We start from the raw sequence: 21,449 nt of genomic DNA, 5'->3' as shown, positions 1-21,449 counted from the left end.
GTCTAGGACAGAGAGCAGGCGCTGCCTTTCTTGACAAGCCCCCATGGCAAGGAAAATCCTGGTGCTGTTTGCTTAAATAAGCACCCAGAGCCCTGCAAAGCCTGTGGGCCCCTGCAACCCTCTCCTATCACCACCTCCCTTGTCACCCCAGAACTCCCCTAAGTGCTCCAGGCGCAATACAGGAACCCCAAAAGTGATCCAGCACGGCTAGTGGGCCCAGGACCTTAGATCCTTCTAGTGCAAAATACTTGTAAATGTGCCTGGGGTTGGAAGATGGAAAGGCTGGAAGATGGAAGACCTCTCTGCCACCCTCCTTTGCCGCAGACTCCTTAGTTATGACAGGAAGCCCTGAGGGAACGGGTGGAAGCCGGAGCCCTGAGGAGGGGGTGCAGCTCTGGCTCCCTGTCTCTGTGTCCGCATGGGCTTCTGCTTTCCTGCTGCGGTGGCTTACAGGTGGCGAGTCCTTGAAAATGAATCCCTTCTTCTAGGGGAAAAGGAAGTTCTGCCAACTGAACTCCTGGGTTCTGAGCATGTGGCTGCCCCAGAGAAGTAGGTGAGCGGTGGGGACAATGGGAGCGAATGGCCTCTTTCCTCCTGGAAAGAGAGCTGATGCCAGAGGAACAAAGCCAACTGGGGAGAGGGAGGAAGAGGCACTTTGTGGGTTGCTGTGTCCTGGAAGAGCTAGAAACTGAGCAAATGAGAGTGAGCAGCCTCTCCCCGGTGCAGAATGGGGCACGTGGCTCAGGTGTGTTGCGATCAGGCAGCGCGACAGCGGGACCCTGCCCTGTATGTCTATTAACACAGCCAAAGTGGCATTCGGGGTCTCAGCTTTCATATTAGACTGAGTGTGTGGGCAACTAAACATGCTGGGTTTAAAACCAACAAAATGGCTATTTAGCCTGGTCTCTTCTGTGCATCTAAGATTGCTTTTTTTTTTTTTCCCCAACCCTAAACAGAAAGCAATACTTACTATTTGAATTTTAAGTTGTTACGTAGGGCCTATGATTTCCATCTATTGAGATGATTTCAAACCCAGCTCAGCTGTTGCCCGTGTGGACTCTCCCTCCCTAGGACATGCCGCTGCAGGACTCTGTCCTGCTGTCGGTGTCCTCAGCCACGGCTCGGACAGATTGTGGAGCAGACCTGGGTCAGGACACGGTTCTGCGGCTCACCATAGCCGCCTTCCCACCAGCCTGACACCGGTCCATCAATCAGCACGTCTGAGGTGCCCTCTCAGCCAACCACAAACCACTTAAATATGAGGCTCTTGCAGCCTGCATTTCTGCGTCCCCCCACAAGGCCGGCTTCCCGGGAGGCGGTACCAACATGAGGAGACAGTCTGAGGCGTTCCTGGGGACTCTCAGTCCAATCCCCGGATCACAGAGTAAATGAAGGTGGCTGATGTAGTGCAGGGCGGCCAGTGGGCACTTTCCTGTCTTAGTACTAAAAGTCCCTTGTTTCGGGAACTCCCCTATTCCTGGCGGAACCAGGGTGGTCGATCACCCTAGTCAAGTGACCTCTTTCCAAGTGTACCAGTCACCTTCCTTCCTCCCTTTCTCCTTTCTCCCTCCCAATCAACAATTATTTAATGAACATGACTATGTAGTTGGCACAGTTCTAGGAACTGGGGGTGCAAATAAAAGTCTCTGAGCCCGGGTACCTTACATTTTAGTGAGGGAAGAAAGCTGATGAACAGGACGAGCAAGTGGGAGTATGTAGCAGGCTGGGGGCTAGTGAGCACCGTGGAAAAAAATGTAAGTCAGGGAAGAGGAGGAGCAGGGGGAGGGGGCTTACACAGTGGGCTCGGGAAGGGCCTCGTTGAGAAGCTGACATTTGAGCAATGTTTTGGGGAGGGAACCAACCAGTTATCTGGGGGAAGAGTGATCCAGACAGAGAACAGTAGGGGTGAACGCCAAGGGCAAGGAGGCTAACGTGTCCGGAGCAAGAGAGATTCGGGGAAAGGGCACCTTCTCACCGAGGGCAGAGAAGTAGCCGGGCAATCATGCTGGGGCCTTGTAGGCCACTGGAAAGACTTGGACTGCTCCTTCCAGTAAGAGGGGGAGACACTGAAGGGTCTTGAGCTGACGTGGCATGATTTGACTCGAGCAGACCCCTCTGGTTCCTGGGCTGAGACCAGAGCATGGGGGTGTCGGGTGGCCGAGGGCAGAAGCTGAGGCCAGTTAGGAGACACGACAATAATCATCTCAGTTTAATCATCACTTCTAGAACTTTGCCAGGAATGGACACTAAGTGTGCCTCTGTATTTCCTAAATCTATCCTCTCCCTATTTTTGAAAATCAAAGCCACATTTACTCCTTTGCAGGCTCCGGACCCACCCGCCATCTCCCTGTGATTCTTCAAAGTCGCTCACATGGATCAAGGCTCCTCCATCACGTCTGCAGGTTCCATCAGTGCCCTGCCTGGTAACAGAGACTAGAACCCGTGTAAGGTAGTGAGGAATGATCTTCACTGGCCTGCAAGTTCATCTTAATCGTGCTTGTCATTCAAACACATCAGTCAGCCCTAGGGAGAGGCAGCACCCCTAGGGAGAAGCCCTTCTCCTGCCCTTCCCCGGACAACGCAAGGCGGGGGGGTGTTGCCAAAACATGGCAAAAGCAACACCGTGACAACGCGTTGGCTCCTCCAGGCCTGGCATCTACCTTCCTTCTTGATGATGTCACCAAAAGAACCCTTGTGTGTCCCTCATAGATTTCACACGTTGTCAGATCACCCTGTCCTTAACCTTCCTGGGATGACTCTTCCCCATCTGGGCTATCCTTTTACAGAAGCCCTTTGATTAAGAGCATCTCCTGCTATTTTTTTAAAGAATGGTGACGGTGGCTAACACGGAGCATCTACTATGTGCTCGGCACTCTAGCAGGGATTTCACGTGCGCCCCTTCACTTCATTCACAGCCACCTCATAAAGTAGATCCAATCATCCCCATTTTACAAATCTAGGTATCGGAGCTCAGAAAGGCTAAAGGGCGCATCCAAGGCCGCACAGCCAGTGGGCGGCACAGTCAGGATCCGAGCGCCGCCTGGTTCCCAAAGCTCCGTCTTTACTGTTCTACTATATTCGAATTTGTATACTTTAAAAGTATGTCAATAGTTTTTCGAGAACATGGAACTTCTAAAATCTGTGTGCAGATTTCAGACAGCTCCCTGTGCAGCCACGTTTATTTTTAGACACTGTCCTCTTTCCCCCCCCCCCTCAGGATAATTTGTGGCTTTATTGTCAGGACTTCAGTTTTAAAACCTCTTGAACTATATTCTCTTGAGACTCACAGCTTATAATTCTTTTCACTGAATTTTTGGAACATGCTTTTTAGAAGCCCGGGTGTCTGATTTTTGCCCCCTCATCCTTTCCTTCCTTGGATACTGTGAACTCTCAAATTCCATGGGGGCTTACTCTGAAGCTTTTGTTCTCTCCCCTCACCAGTCGGTTCTTCTTTGTTGATCAGAAATGCATCCAGGGCAGCCTTTGCCCACGTACTTCCTTTCCCTCTGAGCTCAGATGTCGGCTGGCCAAGTCAAGAGCTCAACTTGGGGCTCGACTTTGAGCCAGGCAATGCATCCATCAAGTACCCAGGTGGCAGGAGTCCTGTGCCTGCTTCATCTGGTCTCTGTGCCCATTTTATAGCATCAATTAAAAAACAGGGTCCCCATGGCCTCCTTCTGACCAAGTGGCCATATCCTTCTCACACTACAGTGCCCTCCTGAGCCATTCTCCTTCAACCATCATCCAAAAGTTGGTTCTGTTTCTTGTGACCTTCCACTGCCCTTCTACAGCCATGAATCAGTGTCCCCATCCTCCACCTCCACCACACACTCCAAATCTTTGTGCCCTCCAGGTCCTTTTCTCCAGTCCCCAGCCAGGGAACTCTGAGTTCCCCTCTGCATTGTTTGTAGAAATTTCCAAGCACCATTGTCCCCACCCCTGTCTTCAGCACCACTGTGCACAAAAAGAGACCCGGTTGTCTTGCTTGTGGATGTCTTAGAGTGCGAAGAGCCAGTGTTGGAAAATGGCAGCTCTTATGGCAACAAGAGAACACGAGTAGGTTGAGGAAGTGCTAAGGGGCTATTCCTCATTCCCTCACTGCCACCCTTGGGGACCAAAAAGGATCAGGCTATCAGCCGGTGAGGAGGGAAGAAGGAACCCAGGCTCAACCTGCGTGATGAGAATGGTGTGCAGTACATTGTGGCACATTTCTAACCTCCTTAATACCTACTTTCTCATTTGCTCTTCGTAATAACTCAATGAGTTAGGCAGGACAGATATGATTATTATTCCCATTTTACAGGTAAGGAGACCGATGCTTGGAAAATTTAAATAACTTACCCGAGGTCGCACAACCAGTAAGAGTAGAGCTGGAATTTGAACCCAGGTCTTCTAATTCTGAATTCCCATGCTCTGCTCACCAACCCACACTAAGTTCTACATAAAAAACAAGGAGTTGGGGGCAGTGAGGGTATAGCTCAGTGGTAGAGTGTGTGCTTAGCATGCACAAGGTCCTGGGTTCAAATCCTAGTACCTCCATTAATAATAAACCTAATTACCTCCATCTCCTCAAGAAAAAGAAAAAATGCTTTAAAAAATAAAAAAGGAAAGAAAGAAAAAGAAAAAGAAACCCAAGGAGTAAGTGACGTTCGCTCCTCTCGGGGTGGAGTCGGGGGTGAAGGTGGACGGAAATAACCAGATACTGACTCCAGAGGACAGAGAGGAGGTGGTGTCACCCATGCTGACAAGGATCACAGGAGCTGGGAGTGTGCACACGAGCTGGAGCCCACGGAGGGGTTCTAGGACTCGTGGGGGTGGAGCTGACCCAGGCAGAGGAGCCATAGCTGGGAAGTGAGAACCGTGGCAGTGCCTGGCTCCACAGCTCAGCAGCCACTGCTTGGCAAAATCCCAGCTCTCACAGTTAAACCCAGCCTCACAGTCATCTGGTTCCCTCTAATGGCCTCAGTGTCGTGCTTTCCATTGACTGACAGCGAGAGGTGGAGGGGAACAAGCATCCGGATCTCTCGGTTCAGGGCAGGGGCTGGACTGAGTCCTGGGGAGATGGATGGCCATCCTCCCTCCTCAGGGCAGTCATTCAAAGATGGACTTGGAGAGTCCAGGGGCCTCTGTGAATTGCTGACAGATTTTTCTGTGTACATATGCATATGTGAAGTTTTCTAGAGAGAGGGCGTCTTGAATTTAACAAGACTCTGAAGTGGGTTCAAAGCCCAGAAAGATCAAGAATGACTGCATCGAGAATGACTGGTCCTCGAGCCACACTCCCAGCTGTAGGACTGAAGACTGCAGATGGGAGTTGCCAAGGGAAACAGAGCCGCCCACAGCAATCTGTGGGACCGTCAGGAGAGGCTTAGATCGATGAACACTGCTGTCTGCACCTCAGTGGATTCAGATTCAGATGTGCATATACAGACATTTCCTTTAAAATAAGGTTGATGACGTGAATTCTCAGTGTTTTCATTTGCAAAGCAGGGGCTTCTATGTCTGACCCTAACCTTCAACCAAAACTTCAAGCTTTTAACCCATCAAAACCCATCAGCTTCCTGGAACTCTGCTGCTGCACCACCACCACCCCCACATCAGCTCCATGGGTCCCCCAGTCCTGAGAGCCATATTAGAGCTCACGCAGCCCCTGAACAACTTCTGTCTGCCCAGCATGTGCCCAGGGAGGCCATAGGATTCACCCAAGAGCCTAGGGAAACCCGGTCTCAAGCCCTTCTCCTTTTTAATCTTAAGTAGATTTGACTCACCCGTCCTGTTCTATTTCTCCTTTACTCCCCTTCCCAGTTCCTCAACTTCTCTGACCCCCCCCCCACGCACACACGTGAGCTGTGTCCACACGTGCAGTGTCCATGTGCTCGCACAAACACACACAACTTTGTAAATGTTATTGGCAGCTCTGTTCCAGTTCCCATTCTACCCGCCATCTGCCAGAAGCTATTTTAAGCACCTAATAAAACTGTTTTAGAGCGAACCCCGGGATGCTCTGCCCTTTGCGTCCCCAGGGCAAGAGCAATTGGGCTCCAGATGGAGCTAACGTGTTGGCACCAAGCGAAGAGGAGAAAGAACCAACCCAGGGCTAGCGAGAGATGGCAGTCACCTCCCCACACACAGCATGGTATGTCTGCACAGAGACATCAACCTGGATTTAAATCCCGGCCGGGATCCTTGCTATCCCTGAGACCTTGGGCCGGTGACTACACCTGCCTGCCTCATCCATGAACGAGGGCTGCTTTGTACCTAACCCCGTGGTTCTCAGCCTGGAGCGCGCACCCAGAATCACCTGGACGTTGGTCAAAACACAGACTGCTGGGCTCAGCTGAGAGGCTCGATTCTTTGAGTCCGGAGTGGGGCTTGAAAATCTGCATTGCTAACACAGCCTCCCACGGGATGCTGCCGGCTCTGGACCACGCTCTGAGAGGCAGTGACCTAACTCATGAGTTCTTGTGAGGATTAAATGAGCAAAGATATGTAAATCACCCGGCACTTAGTAAGGGAGCTGCTCTCAACCTTGGCTGTGCATTAGAATCACCTGGGGAGCTTTGCAAACTCCTGGTGCCAGCACCGCAGACCAATTAAATGAGTCTCCAGAGGCGAGGTACAGACACTACCACTTTTTTTTAAAAGCTCCTCGGGTGACTTAAATGTACAGCCAAGGTTGAGAGCCGCTGGAGTAGGAGCTTGGGACATTGCAAACACTCTTTCTGAGCTCCCCAGCGGCCCCTCTTTCCAAGACCTCTATTCTCTCCTCGGGGCTCCTTTGCCCACTCTGGTTCCCCTGGGAAGGACTGTGGGGACACCTAACCTTAGCTTTGGTGTCTAGAGTGCCCAGGTGCTGAGGACCACTTGGAAGCTGAGAACTGGTTCATTCATTCAATCCACCAGGACAGACATTCATTCCCTAACCATCAACCAAGCTGCTATGGCTGTATTTATGAGATGCCCAGGGGACGAGGGGATGAATGGAATTCAGCCCCAGCCTCAGCACAGAAGATGCAGGGTAACTGACTCAGGTTTGGAAGCATTCTCTAGCCTCACCTCTCACCCGGCATAGATGTTCTCTCCACACCTGCCCCATCACCTTGTCCCCTGCTTTAAATACTTTAAGTGACAGAGAGCTCATTACCTCATAAGGCAGCCCTTCTCGTTTAACAATTCTACTTTTTAAGAAGTTTTTCCTTAGACTGAACTGAAACCACAGCCCTGAGACTCCCACTCATTAGCTCTAAACCCAGGAAGAAACGCACCCCAGGCTTCCCCTCCCACACACAAGGCTCAGCTCTGCAGAGACTCCTGCCGGGGTCAAGGGAAGTTACAACCTGCAAATCAAGCATACGTTCCTAATTACCATCAGGTGTCAGAAGGGCAAGACAGAGGTCCTTGTTAACTGAGCATTAACATTCTAGCTCTCACAGGTTGTGCTGAGACACAAAAGTCAGCGTGACACAGAGGGGAGGGTGTAACTCCATGGTGGAGCATGTGCTTAGCAAGCACAAGGTCCTGGGTTCAATCCCCAGTGCCTCCATTTAAATAAATGAACCTAATTACCTCCCTCCTCCAAAAAAATTTTTTTAAAAAAATCAACATAACACAAAAATACTCACTAATGAGCTGACCACATTCTAACCTTAACCCCTGACTCTATTTTGTTCTTTCCCATTTAACTGCATCCTCAGCCAAACCCAACCCATGTGTCAAAGGTCTTTGTCAGTTTGCAGACTGTGGGTGGTTACCACCACCGCCACCCCAAACAAATATGCTTCAAACCAATTGCAAAGTGAAATTGCATATCTTCCCTCCCCAAATGCAGGCTTTAATGAGGTTTTCGAAATCAATGTTAGAAAAGTATTTAAGTCACCCACAAAACCATTGGAAAAATAAGGCTGAAGAAGAGAAAATCCACAAGGAGCCGTGACACAGAAGTTACCTCAAAAGTAAATGACTTGGATGTCCAAAGTTAAGAGAGACTCGTGGGAAATGGATGAAACACTACAATATTTTTGCAAAACAAAGAACCTCTATAAGAGCCTACTACCAAAGTCAAATAAGAAATGAAGAGCATTTCCTGGTAGGAATCTATCATTTGGTTAAGGAGTCATGTCTCAGCCTATGAGAGAATTTCTATGTCATGCCAATAACACAAGACAAAGATGATCAAGAGTTGGACTGAGGAGAACACAGACTCTGAATTCGGGGAAGGGTATAGCTCAGTGGTAGAGTGCATGCCTAGCATGAATGAGGTCCCGGGTTCAATCCCCAGTTCCTCCATTAAAAATAAATAAATGAACCTAATTACCTCCCCAAATTAAAAATAAATAAATAAAAAAAAAAAAGACTCTGAATTCAGAGGAGGAGACCCAGAGAAGACTAGAGAGGCTAGTGAAGGCTTTGCTGAGAAAAGGATGGTTTTTCAAGCAAGATGTACACACACCATTACCATGTCTTCCTCTCTGACTCCTCGGTGGATATTCACCACATCCTAGTCAAGATGCCCCAAAGCGTAGGAGAACCATGCATATCTAACCTCCCCAGAACACTGAGGAATTCACCGCAGTGTTTACGATCAAGAACCTAGGAAAATAAACACTCATGGGGGTAGGGTATAGCTCAGTGGTAGAGCGCATGCTCAGCATACATGAGGTCCTGAGTTCAATCCCCAGTACCCCCTCTAAAAACAAATAAATAAACCAAATACCTCCCCAATAAAATAAACACGCAATGGACAGCAGAAGTCTGAGGGCTGGAAGAATCCCTGAGGTGGCGAGACACCACTCAAGCCCCCGGGGGGCCTCAGTCCAGCCACCTGGGGGTGCTGACATCAGGCCCATCCTAGGACCCCAGCAGGTCTGGCCACTCTAGCCAGAGGGGGCGGGATGGAGGCAACAGCACATCTGAGCGAAGGGACATCAGCACAGCCTCCCCCTCCGGGCTGACCTTCTCCCTGTGGGTGAAAGGGCTTCCTGCTCACGAATCCATCCACCCCCAGCCTCCAGCGGGACCTCAGCTACAGGTTTCTGAAGAGACAGAGCAGGTAGGGAGAAGTGGGGAGGCAGAGATGCCCCTGGATGAGTGTGGGACCAAGGCAGCATCACATTTCCTACCTCGCAGCACCCCCACTATTTTAACAGAGAAGAAGCAAGCTGAGACTAATGTTCAAGGGAAAGTAAGTTGAAAACATGTGCTCAGAGGAGAGAGAGTGTGTGTGTGGAGGAGGTGCACTTGGCCGTTGCCAAGCCGTGACCTTGGCTGTTTCGGTACCAACTAAAATGCTCAGCACGCCTCCTGCCCCTCCAGGTGCCTCATGTCTTCACCAGTCCTGGGAGAGCAAGGGGACACCTGGGGATCAAGGGTCCTCCGGCGAGGAGAGTCAGAATCTGGGCTGCCCTCTCACTCCCTACTGCCCTCAAGAAAGGGGAGCTGCTAAGACCCCACCCTGCCCTCTTGCCCCTGCTTCGCTTTTTTAAAAAAATTTAAATCAGCTGATTCTTAAAATTTTCCTTTTAAATTGTGGTTTAAAACATACAACATATAATGTACCATTATGACCATTTCTAAGTGTGCAGCTCAGAAGAGTTAAAGGGTATTTTACATTGTGCAACCACCACCAGAACTTTCTTCATCTTGCAAAACCGAACTCTATCCCCATTAAGCAAGTCCCCGCTGCCCCCTCCCCACAGCCCCTGGAAATCACCATTCTACTTTCTGTCTCTATGAATTTATTCTAGACACCTCGAAAACACAGCCTTTCGGTGACTGGCTCATTGCACTTAGTATAATGTCCTCAAAGTTCATCCATGTGAAGCATGTGCCAGAACTTTCTTCCTTTTTAAAGCTGAATAATATTCCACTGCACGTATGCACCTCATTTGATTTATCCAGTCATCCGGTGACGGGCACTCGGGTGGCCTCTACCACTTAATTATTGTGAATAACGCTGCTATGAACATGGGTGTGCAAATATCTCTTTGAGATCCTGCTCTCAATTCTCTTCTATATATTCAGAAGTGGAATTACTGGATCCTATGGCAATTCTGTTTTTTATATTTTTGAGAAATCACCATGCTGTTTTCCATAGCAGTTGCACCATTTTACATTCCCACCAACAGTGCACAAGGCTTCCCATTTCTCTACCCTGCTTTGCTCTTAAGGAGTCACTGAGGACGAGGGGGCTCCCCCAGCAACTCTGGACTTGAAATGAGAATCCGGGGCCTCAGATGATTGCAGTCCTGCCCTCTCCTGCCTTCTTCTCGGAGATCTCAGGGTCATTCCTCAGCCCTGGAGGGGTCCTACACTCCAGCATGCCTGGGAGGAACCAAGAAAAGAAAGGCTTCCAAGGCAGTGAGTGAAACAAACACCCAAAAGCAATGGTGCTCAAGTGACAGGGGCACTCAGCAATGGGGCAGATCTGGGCTGAGGGCAGCAGTGGGCCACCACCCTCTCCTGAGCTGGCTGCATGGGGCAAACGGAGCACAGGGTGAGGGGATGATGGGGGAGAGGCCAGCTGAGGAGTCCCTCATTCTCAGTGAACGTGGAAATCCAGGCCACAGTCAACTCTTCCACCATGACAGCCTCCAACCTGGCCTCCTTGCCTCCCTCTATTTGTGGTGGGGAATCAGCAGCCAAAGGGCTCCTTGGAAAATTCAAATCCAGTATTCTGGCTTCCCTGCTTAGAGTGTTTCATGGCTCCTACTGCTCTCGGATAAAACTCTTTGACACATAATCACAGCCCTCCACAACCCAGGCCTGCCTAGCTCTCAGTACATCTGCTCTGTCACCCGCCTCTACTCCGAGATCCAGCCAAACACATGTCTTTCGATTGCTCGAGCACAGCACACCCACTGCCTCTGCTGGGCCTTTGAACATTACATTCTCCCAGCACAGAACATTCTCCCCCACAACACCCTCCTTCCTCTCTTCATCTAACTAGTTCTGGTCACCCTTTGGGCCACAGCCTAGATGTTGCTTCCTCCAGGAAGCCTTCCATGACCTCCAGGACTCTGAGTCAGGGCCTCTTCTCAGTTTTACCATGGGAGTCATCACTCACAGGACTTGGCCACTGGTGTGTTCCCTGGTGACTCGCCCGTGTTCTTAAGACAGAAGGTTTTGCGAGCCGGGTCTTGTCCACGTTTTATCCCAGCACTTAGAACACAGCCTGGCTTGGGGTAGGTGCTCGTCACAAGTTTCTGATAGTAAATTAAGGCCCAGAGGCTTGAATCATGAAGCTAATGAGACACAGAGGCTCAGGAGGATGGGGCTGGCAGACTCCCACCCTCTTCCACCCACGTCACCATGGAGCGCAACCACTAACATCAGGTTGAAAATTAGCCAGGCCTTTTGACCACTCTCCTGTCTTCAAGCCTTTAGTGTCCCCCAAAGTTATGGGGAAATGAGGGTGGGCCAAAAAGGGGGTGGGGACCAGGCAAAGGAAGCACCGGCCCTGGAGTTCCTTTCCAAGCTATTCTGAAGCTCTGAATTATCAATATAGTTGAAGGTATCTGGCTGTTCCCTACCCTGTGACACTGAGTAGTGATGAGTTTACGGTTTCTTCCACCCTCTCTGGTTTCCCAGCTTCTGCCCAGTGATCACGTCCTGCCCTTTGGCCCTCCGCCCATTGCTAGGAGACGGCTGTGATCTATGGTCACTCGCCCAGGGAGCCAGCCTGGCAGAGGGGCCCAAGGACCCAGGTACCACACTGATGCGTCTCTCGGAGCTGGGCTCTAATTGGCCACTCCCCACAGAGTGTAGAGACTTAGCAAGACATAAATCTCCCCTACGGCATCCTGAATCTTTTTCCTGCGGCTGATATAAAGCAAGTCCTGAAAGCGGGAACATTCAGAAGGGAAGAGCAGTGTTTGGGGGAGAGGAGTGCAGAAAGGGGTCCGTCCCCAAAGGCCCGTGCTCTCCCCAGAGCTGCACATCCTGGAAACACGAAGTATTAGAGAATTTTCTGTAACTAGTACTGTCATTATCACTCTAATAACAGCCCGTAGGACCCAAAGAAACATCCCTATCTGTGAGCGCTTCATCCCCACGCCCTCCCTGAGATGGTGGTGGTGCAGAAGCGGTCCCCTCGCAGTGACAGCCATGGTTCTTTATTAAGTGTCTCTGGTGAGGCAGGTGCTCAACAGCTATACTTGAAAATTACTCTGCTACACTACACACAAACTTACACACACACACACACACACCCCGCAGCTCCACTCCAGAAGAGATCGTTACCAAGCATCACCCCACAAACCAGGAGTGGGCCTCCAGCTCCTGTGCAACCTCTCCTCCCTCCCTCTCTGCCCAGCACTTAGACCCAGAGACCAGAATCACAGATAACTCAGGCCAGACCCGGCAGGGCTTGTTCTCCGTGCCCTCCCGTGATAGTTCCTGCTTTGAGCTAAGCTCCTCAGTAACTCAGTCATGCAGGTCAGAGCAATGGAAGAATTTCTCTTGCCAAAAAAGCTGCTGGGAGATGAAATGGCATGAACAACAGCAGAGCATCCAGCCAGGCAGCAATGGTCCAGAAGCTCTGCCCTGGTCATACCTGTCTTTGCTCGGCTTGAGAGCCACACGCAAAGAGCGTCGGTAAACATGAGCCCCTTGGGCGAGGGCCCTGGAAAGCAGGGTGGGGGTCTACGAGAGCCTTCCCCACACGCACCTCAGACAGCTGAAGGGGGAGGAGAGTGGTTCTCCCAAGTTTCGGAGAGGACACTCAGAGCAGGGCATGCAAGTTACAGGGAGGTAGGTTTCAAGTCCAAGTAAGACAGCTCTCCAATAGTCAGAGCGGGCTGATGACGGCACGAGTCGCCTTGTGAGGGGGCGAGAGCTCTGTCGCAATATCTGTTCAAACAGCACAGCACAGTTTTCAGGAGCTAAAGCTATGGCGTCAGACACATCTGGCTTCAATGCCTGTCTGCCATTTACGAAGTGTGTGACTTTGAGGAAGTTACTTGAATCTGCTTCTTCATTAGTACATAAGCATAATAATTACCTCCTCCAATTTTGAAGCATTCACAAGGTTAGTGCATATAAAGTGAGCACCTCACAAGAGTAAGCACTTGATGAGTTTCAGCTAGAACTATTATTACTCACAATAACAAGCAAAGTGAGGTGGCTACCCGTCGGGAGGTGCCAACAATGGGAGTCTCAGAATGGCTGGGGTTGGGGGTAGATAATGTCTGAGATCCCGTCAACCCTGAAGGATACACAGACCCACTCATTCGTTTTTTTTTTTCTTTTCTTTTTTTCTCATTCAACAAATGAAACTAGTCTGTGACAAAAACTATGCTGGACCATGAATAAACAAAGGATCAGAGACTGACTCGCACTCATCCTTCGCTCTGAGAGCTCTCGAATCATTTCTTGCCTTCAGGTCCTGGGGCAGTGGGGCGGGGTATAGCTCAGTGGCAGAGCAGCGTGCTTAGCATTCATGAGGTCCTGGGGTTCAATCCCCGGTACCTCCATTAAAATAAATAAATAAACCTAATTATCTCCCCCCAAAAAAGGTTTTTTAAAAAAAGCCATCCCCAGCTGATCAGAAGGATGAGATGTTGGCATGCTACACACACACATACACACACCCCGCCACACTGTTTAGCCCTCACAAAGCATAGACAGTTCCATCCCTGGCTTTTCATTCCCTGTAGCTGGCTCTGGCTCCTGGTCCTGGCAGTAAGATCACTCTGCCACAACCTGGTTTACCAGATATCCATTCCTTTGGTAAACAAACAAAGGGCTGCAGACCTCCATCGTTGCAAAAGTGACCCTGGTTAGCAGGAACCCTCATTCCTGGGAATAAGTGTCTGTTCCAGGAGAACAAATTGTAACCCCTCCAGGGATCGGGAGCCACATGACATCTTCATTAGGAGGAAATCTGAGGCAATTATCTGAATTAACCAACCCGGCCTAAAGCAGCTGATGGGTCCCCCGAGGGTGTGGTGCCAAGTCAGGAGCTGAAGGGTTAGTTCCTGCTTTTGGAATGTTGGACATTTAACATGGGCAATAGCCAGGCTGGTTTTGGTGAGACAGTGTGGCTGAGCCTGTGCCAAGCCCTCCACTTGGCCACCATGGCCACTCTGTTCTCAAAGTCCACTGAGCAAACCCTGGGGGTGCTGAGGGAGAATTCTAACCGATACCCACAAAGTGGACCATCTTGTCTACCTGACTGTTGGTAGGAGCTTGGTAAAATCCACGTGGAACACACGTATTTTCGTATTCTGTGCCCATTCCAAGAGGTGCCCATCCACACGTCTAAACATCCCTGTCACCAATTCTTCAATCTTATCCCTTCCAAGTTCTTGACCATCTGGTGGAACCGTTAGTAAAGCACATGAATTTGTGAGAGCCTTACCTCAAGGCATCTCTCCTTCCAAGCAAAGTAGTCCACAAGCTGTCCTGCTGGCTGTGCTCCCCTGGGCAGTGTCTGTTCTGTCCTTCGGGGGCACTCCAGGCTGCGCTCTGATGCCGGGGTGGGTGTCAGTGTGCCCTGGAGAGTCCTGCAGAGCGGTTCTCCTCCTCAGGCTACAGGTGTCCTGAGGCTGCAGGTATCGACAAGGAAGAGGTGGCAGAGCAAGAGCAGCAGCAGTGGGCGCTCAGAGCTTGAGCGACCTGCCACGCAAACTGAGATGAGCCACTGGTACTGCGCGGCCCGGCCGCACTGAGAGCACCTGCACTTGCTGACCGAGTGCCGCTGGGCGGGCCTGGACTTCTGGCTTGTCAATCACGATGGGTAGCTTTGGCTGTGAGCTCAGGTGGTACCCAGTGGTAAGAGATGGGGGTCTATGAGGGCCAGCAGCAAGTCAAACTGTTTCTCAAAAAAATAGTGAGCTGGTTTCCGGTCAAGATTGCGGATTGGAGCTCACCTCTCCTCGCGGCTACAATGTAACCACAGCTGACTGCTAAACAGCCATTGGGGAAAAAAAAAAAAGACTGGAACCTAGCAAAAAAGATCGTCTTCAACTGGAAACATAAAGAAGGAACCACAGCAGGATGGTAGGAGGGGCGCACTCACAATATAATCGGGCCCCATACCCCCCAGGTGGGAGACCGACAAGCTGAAGAATAAACAAGTTGCAGGGGCCCTCCCACAGGAGTGAGAGCTCTGAGCCCCACGTCAGGCTCCCCAGCTCGGGGTTCTGGCACTGGGAGGAGGAGGAGACCCCAGTACATCTGATTCTGAAGTCCAGTGGGCTTAGCAATTGGAGCCCCATGGGACTGGGGAAAACAGAGACTTCATGCTCTTAGGAAGTGTACACAGAATCTCCTGTGTGCCAGGTCCAAGGGCAGGGGCAGCGATTTCATAGGAACCTGGGCCAGGCTTGCCTGCCGGTTTTGGAGGGTCTCCTGGGGACGTAGGGGATGGCTGCGGCTCACCCAGGGGACATAAAAGCTGGTGGCGGACATTCCAGGAGTGTTCATCTACAAGAGCTTTCCTGGAGGCTGACAACTAGATTGGATCATTAGCACAAAGACCCAGCCCCATCCAACAGCCCGTAGGCTTAAGTGCCGGGAAGCCTCAGGACAAACAACACACTGGGTGGGAACACAGTCCCACCCATCAGCAGACTTCCTGAGCCACAAACACCTCTAAACACAGCCCCACCCACCAGAGGTCCAGGCCAAGCTTCACCCAGCTGTGGGCAGGCACCGACTCCTCCTGCCAGGAAACCTGCATAAGCCTCTAGTCCAGCCTCATCCACCAGGGGGCAGATACCAGAAATAAGAAAACAACAATCCCAAAGCCTGTGGAAGGAATCCACAAACGCAGGCCAGTCTACACTGGGACCAGCTGGACCCTCGCCCTTGGGTGACAAGAGAGGAGTGTACTGCTGGGACACATAGGACGTCTCCCACAGAAGGCCGCCTCTCCAAGGTTGAGAAATATAACTGACCTACCTAAAAATACAAATAGAAAGATAGACAATGTGAGGTGGCAGAGGAATATCTTCCAGGCCAAGGCACAAGATAAAATCCCAGAAAAATAAATAAGTGATGAGATAGACAATTAACCCGAGAAAGACTTTAATGATAGTGAAGATGTTCAGAGAACTCAAGAGGAGTATAGATGCACAGAGCGAAGTTTTTAGCAAAGAGTTGGAAAATATAAAGAATACCCAAAACAGAGTTGAAGAATAAAATCACTGAAATGAATAACACACTAGAGGAACCAAGAATAGACTAAATGAGACAGAAGAACTGATCAGTGAGCTAGAAGACAGATTAGTGGAAATCACTACTGCAGAGCCAAAGAAAGAAAAAAGAATGAAAAGAAACGAGGATAGTTTAAGAGAACCCTGGGACAACATGAAGCACACTAATACTCTCATTACAGAGGTCCCAGAAAGAGAAGAGAGAAAGAACCTGAGAAAATTTTTGGAGAGATAATAACCAAAAACTTCCCCAACTTTGGAAAGGAGACAGTTACCCAAAGTCCAGGAAGCGCAGAGAGTTCCACACAGGATCAGCCCAGAGAGGAACACATCAAGGCACACAGTCATCAAACTGACAAAAATAAAGGATAAGGAGAAAATATTAAAATTAGCAAGAAAAAAGCAACAAATAACATAAAAGGGAACTCCCATAAGGTTATCAACTGATGTTTCAGCAGAAAGTCTACAGGCCAGAAGGGCATGGCACGATATATTTAAAGTGATGAAAGAGAAAAATTTACAATCAAGAACTATCCAGCAAGGCTCTCATTCAGATTTGATGGAGAAATCAAAAGCTTCACAGATAAACAAAAGCTAAAAGATTTCAGCACCACCAAACCAGCTTTACAACAAATGTTAAAGGAATTTCTCTAGTTATCAAACCATAAGAAAAGAGAACAAAAAGAAAGAGAAAAAAAAAAAAAAAGACCTACAAAAGATTGCTTTGGCAGTTCGGGGTCTTCTATGGTTCCACATAAATTTTGAATTGTTTGTTCTGGTTCTGTGAAAAATGTCGTGAGTATTTTGACAGGATTTGCATTGGATCTGCAGATTGCTTTAGGTAGTGGGGCCATTTTGATAATGTTGATTCTTCCAATCCAAGAGCACAAGATATCTTTCCATTTCTTGGTATCATCTTTAATTTCCTTCATCAATGTTTTAGTTTTCAGCCTATAGGTAACCTCCTTGGTTAAGTTTATTTCTAGGTATTTTATTGTTTTTGATGCAACGGAAATGTTTATGCCAGTTATAAAATTCTGGTTTTTGAAGTGGAAAAAAAAGTGAGTGGAGGGCTGCAAATGGCAAAATACCCTTCTTTCTTATGGGTGAGTTTTATTCCATTACGTATATATGCTGCACCTTCTTTATCCATTCATCTATTGATGTGCACTTAGAATGCTTCCATATCTTGGCAATTACAAGTAATGTTGCTATTAATAGTAGGGTGTATGTATCTTTTTGAATTAATTCTTATTTTGCAGTTGGCTTTATTCCTTTGATAACTAGGTAAATTTAAAAAGCTAAAGCTCTAAACATTCTTAGAGACAATGAACAGTACATATATGTAAATTTTAAAAATATGTGTAGTATATTATATATATGTATTTACATGCAATATATTGTATATGTGCAGTCAAATTGTAACAATTCTACCTAATAAAACTGAAAACTGAAAAAAAAAGTGAGCTGCCCAACATGGATGGACCTGGAGATTTGTCATTCTAAGTAAGCCAGAAAGAGAAAGAAAAATACCATGTGATGTCACTTATATGTCAAATCTCAAAAAAAGACAAAACTAACTTATTTACAAAATAGAAATAGACTCACAGACATAGAAAACAAACTTACGGTTACCAGGGTGGGGAAGAGAGTAGGAAGGGATAAATTGGGGGTTCGAGATTTGCAGATACTAATATATATAAAATAGAGAGACAACGAGTTCATACTGTACAGCACAGAGAACTACATTCAATATCTTATAGTAACTTGTGGTGAAAAAGAATATGAAAACAAATATATGTATGTTCATGTATGACTGAAGCATTGTGCTGTGCACCAGAAATTGACACAACATTGTAAACTGACTATACTTCAGTAAATATATATATACCAGAAAAAAAAGAAAAAGAATAGTGAGCTGCCAAAGAGACCATGTGTTTGTTCCCAAAGCCTCAGAACCTCCACTGGGATTGTCCTCTTGAGTTTGTCTCTGGTTCCACAAAGCATCTGAAAATGTTCTTCAAAACTCAAAGAGACCATCTTTGAGCCAAGATGGAGCAACAGAGACAGGACTTACCCTCCCGCCTAAAACAACCAAAAACCAGACAAAATATACGGAACAGCTGTTTGTAAGACATGGCATAGCAGGCACCAACGGGCAAGGACCCTCTGAAGTGGGAAATACCTGGGGTCATCCCCCTGACTGCCCCAGCTCACCGTCGTAAGAGAGGGTCCAGGCCGCAGGCAGGGAGAGGGGAGCCAGGTGGAGCCTGCTGGGCTCCCTGAGTTAAGGAGACATGGCTGAGCACGAGGAAGGGAGAATGCACAGGAAGGGAAACGGGGGAGGAAAGAGCTGCCCAGAGGGAGAACTCTGGGGACCTGAAACGAGTCCCCCTCAGGTACTTAGCTGAGTACTGATCAGCACGGACGTGTGAGGAATCTCTGCAGGGCTGGGGGAAGAACAGACTGAGAGGATTAAAGGACCCAGTGCCCAACACACACGAGATGGGAAGAGTGCCTGCTCCTCCAGGCCAGCCAGGAAAAGCCCATGATTCGTGGGGCCTTGAATGGAGCACGTCAAAGGGTACCTAGTACCTAGTACCTCAGTACCTAGACTATGACTTCTCAACTTTCCCAGTTGACATTTTGGGCAGATCTTCAAAACACATGAAGCAAAAACTGATAGAGCTACAAGGAGGAATTGACAAATCCACAACTACAGTGAGAGATTTCATGCCCCCTCTTCATAACTGACAGAACCAGCAGTCAGAAAATTAGCAGATAGAAGATCTGAAAACACACTGGCAACCAATTTGACCCAATCAGCAGTTACAGCCGAGTCCACCCACCTACCGAGTACACATGACTTAAAGTCAACAAGAAACTGTTATCAAAAGAGATTGTCTTTGGAGGGGTATAGCTCAGACATAGAGGCGTGCTTAGCATGCATGAGGTCCTGGGTTCAGTCCCCAGTACCTCCATTAAAAAATAAACAGATAAATAAATAAACCTAATTACCTCCCCACCAAAAAAATAATAAATTAAAAAGATTTTTTTTAAAAAAACCAGATCATCTTCTGGGCCATGAATACAACTCAGTGCATTTAAAAGGATTTAAGTCATACCTACTATGTTCTCTGACCTCAGCAGAAATAAATTAGAAATTAACACAAAAAAGTAACTAGAAAATCTTTAATTTGGGGGGAACTGAATAACACACCTCTAAATGATCCGTGTGTCAAAGAAAGGGAATGTAAGAAGTATTTCGAACTGAATGAAAATAAAGACACAAAATATCAAAATCATTGGTTTCAGGATAGTAGGACTTACATGACTTTTATTATTAATCATAATAACTAAAATGTGAGTGGGGAGGGTGTAGCTCAGTGGCAGAGCACAAGACTAGCATGCATGAGGTCCTGGGTTCGATCCCCAGTGCCTACACTAAAAAAGTAAATAAATAAACCTAATTACCTCCCCCACCAAAAAAAAAAAATCAGAGTCAGTAATAACTAAAATTTGTTGAGCAGCTACCATTATGTGCAGGCATAGGGAAGCACTTTACATATATTATCTCATTTAATCCCTATGAAAGTTTCATATTAATAGGGTACTATTATTATTCCCATTTTACACATGAAGAAACAGAGGCTTAGAGAAACTAAGAATAAAATAAATCATCACTGGGGTGCTGCTAAGGCAGTACTAGTGGGAATTTATAGCCCTGAACACTTAGCTTAGAAAAGAAGAGAGGTTTTAAGTCCACGTTCAAGCTTACGTCTGTCACGGGCCTGCTGTGATGATCCGCCTGTACCTGCCCCGACGTGAGTGCACGCTCTGAGGACCGCACGCGTGTCTTGTCCATCCTTAGTCTACCGAAAGCAACACAGCGCCTGGCCTGCCACAGGCCTCCAGAAACACTTGACCAAAACTCCCCGCTCACTGGTTTCCCTGTCGCGGGAGCTAGGAGCGTGCCTCTAGACCTGGCCCTTCTAGTCTATTCCATTTGGAATAAACAAAATCTGGCCCCATAACATGGCCCAGGGGGACTCTGAGGACTGGCGGTGGGCCCGTTCCCAACCCGAACCTGCGAGGGAAGACAGAACCAGCCACCCTGACCCCTGAAAATCCACTGAGCTCTTTCCCCCAGGGCTTTGTGCTTGCTACAGCCTCTGCCCGGGCTCTTCCTGTGTCTGGCTCTGTCTCAGCACTTCGGTTTCAGTTCATGGGCTCAGAGAGGACTCCTGTGCCCATTACCTGTAACCCTTTCTTTCATTATCGTCACTCAGAGTTTGCTTTGGGTAACTGCCCCTTCCCCAGTGGATCCAGGTCTGGTGAAGCTGTCAGTCCAGGTGCCTTGGTCCCACCTGGCCAAAGAGTTGAGGACCTTCTGTTCCTGGGTTGTGACTCCTGAGCAGAGTGTCACAATAGGACAATGTCCGGGGACGTTTATCCCAAAGGCTACCCCCTGAAGGGAGTCTATTGGTGCCACAAAATAACCCTGGCTCCCGTTTCCTCCCAGAACTTCCTTTTGCTGAGTCAGTTTCTATCACTTGCAAGAAAGAACCCTGATACTAGTGTCCATCCTTAGTCATTATCTGTTTATTCTCTTACAGCATTTTTCAAAATCCAAAATGACTTTTAAAAATTTATTGACCTGTGGATTGTCTGTCTCCACCACTAGAATGTGAGCTCCGTGTCAGAAGGTTCGTCTTCTGTCTTGCACCCTGCTGTCCCCCAGCACCTAGCCCGAGGCTGGCACAGGCAGGGTCTCCAGAGGAAGGCAGGGCCACACTGCTGCCGTGTCTCACTGTGAGGCCGCTCCCTGGACCACCAGCACTGGGCTGTGTGAAGCAGGAAGGAGAGGGAACCCTGGAGGGAGCTTCCGAGTCCAGGCAATAGATCCCCAAACCAGATCTCTCTTCCCCTCCCCCTTTGATCTCTCTCAATCCTTGGTAAATCTCGAGCAGTGTCTTGTAAATCTTTAATTACAAGAAAATTGCAACCCAACCAACGAACACACGAACGGTGTTGATAAATATTTAAAATTGCTACAGCAGCAGATCTGAAGGGATTAAGAAAAGATATATTGAAGTGACAGTTATTAAACACTAAATCCCAGTAAATGTTACAGCACAGATAAATAATGCAAACTCCTGACAGCCGCTCCGCTGCTGACAAGACAGGAGAGACATCTGCTCGAGGACATGGCATCAGGGGAGGGAGAGGCCCTCACTGCCCGTGGCAGGGGTGTCAGGGGAGGGGACAGCCCTGGACTTAGCTCCCTGCCTCACA

This window comes from Camelus ferus, chromosome 23 (genome assembly GCF_009834535.1).
Source record: "Camelus ferus isolate YT-003-E chromosome 23, BCGSAC_Cfer_1.0, whole genome shotgun sequence".
NCBI lineage: Eukaryota > Metazoa > Chordata > Mammalia > Artiodactyla > Camelidae > Camelus > Camelus ferus.
Note: the sequence above shows the minus strand (reverse complement) of the source record.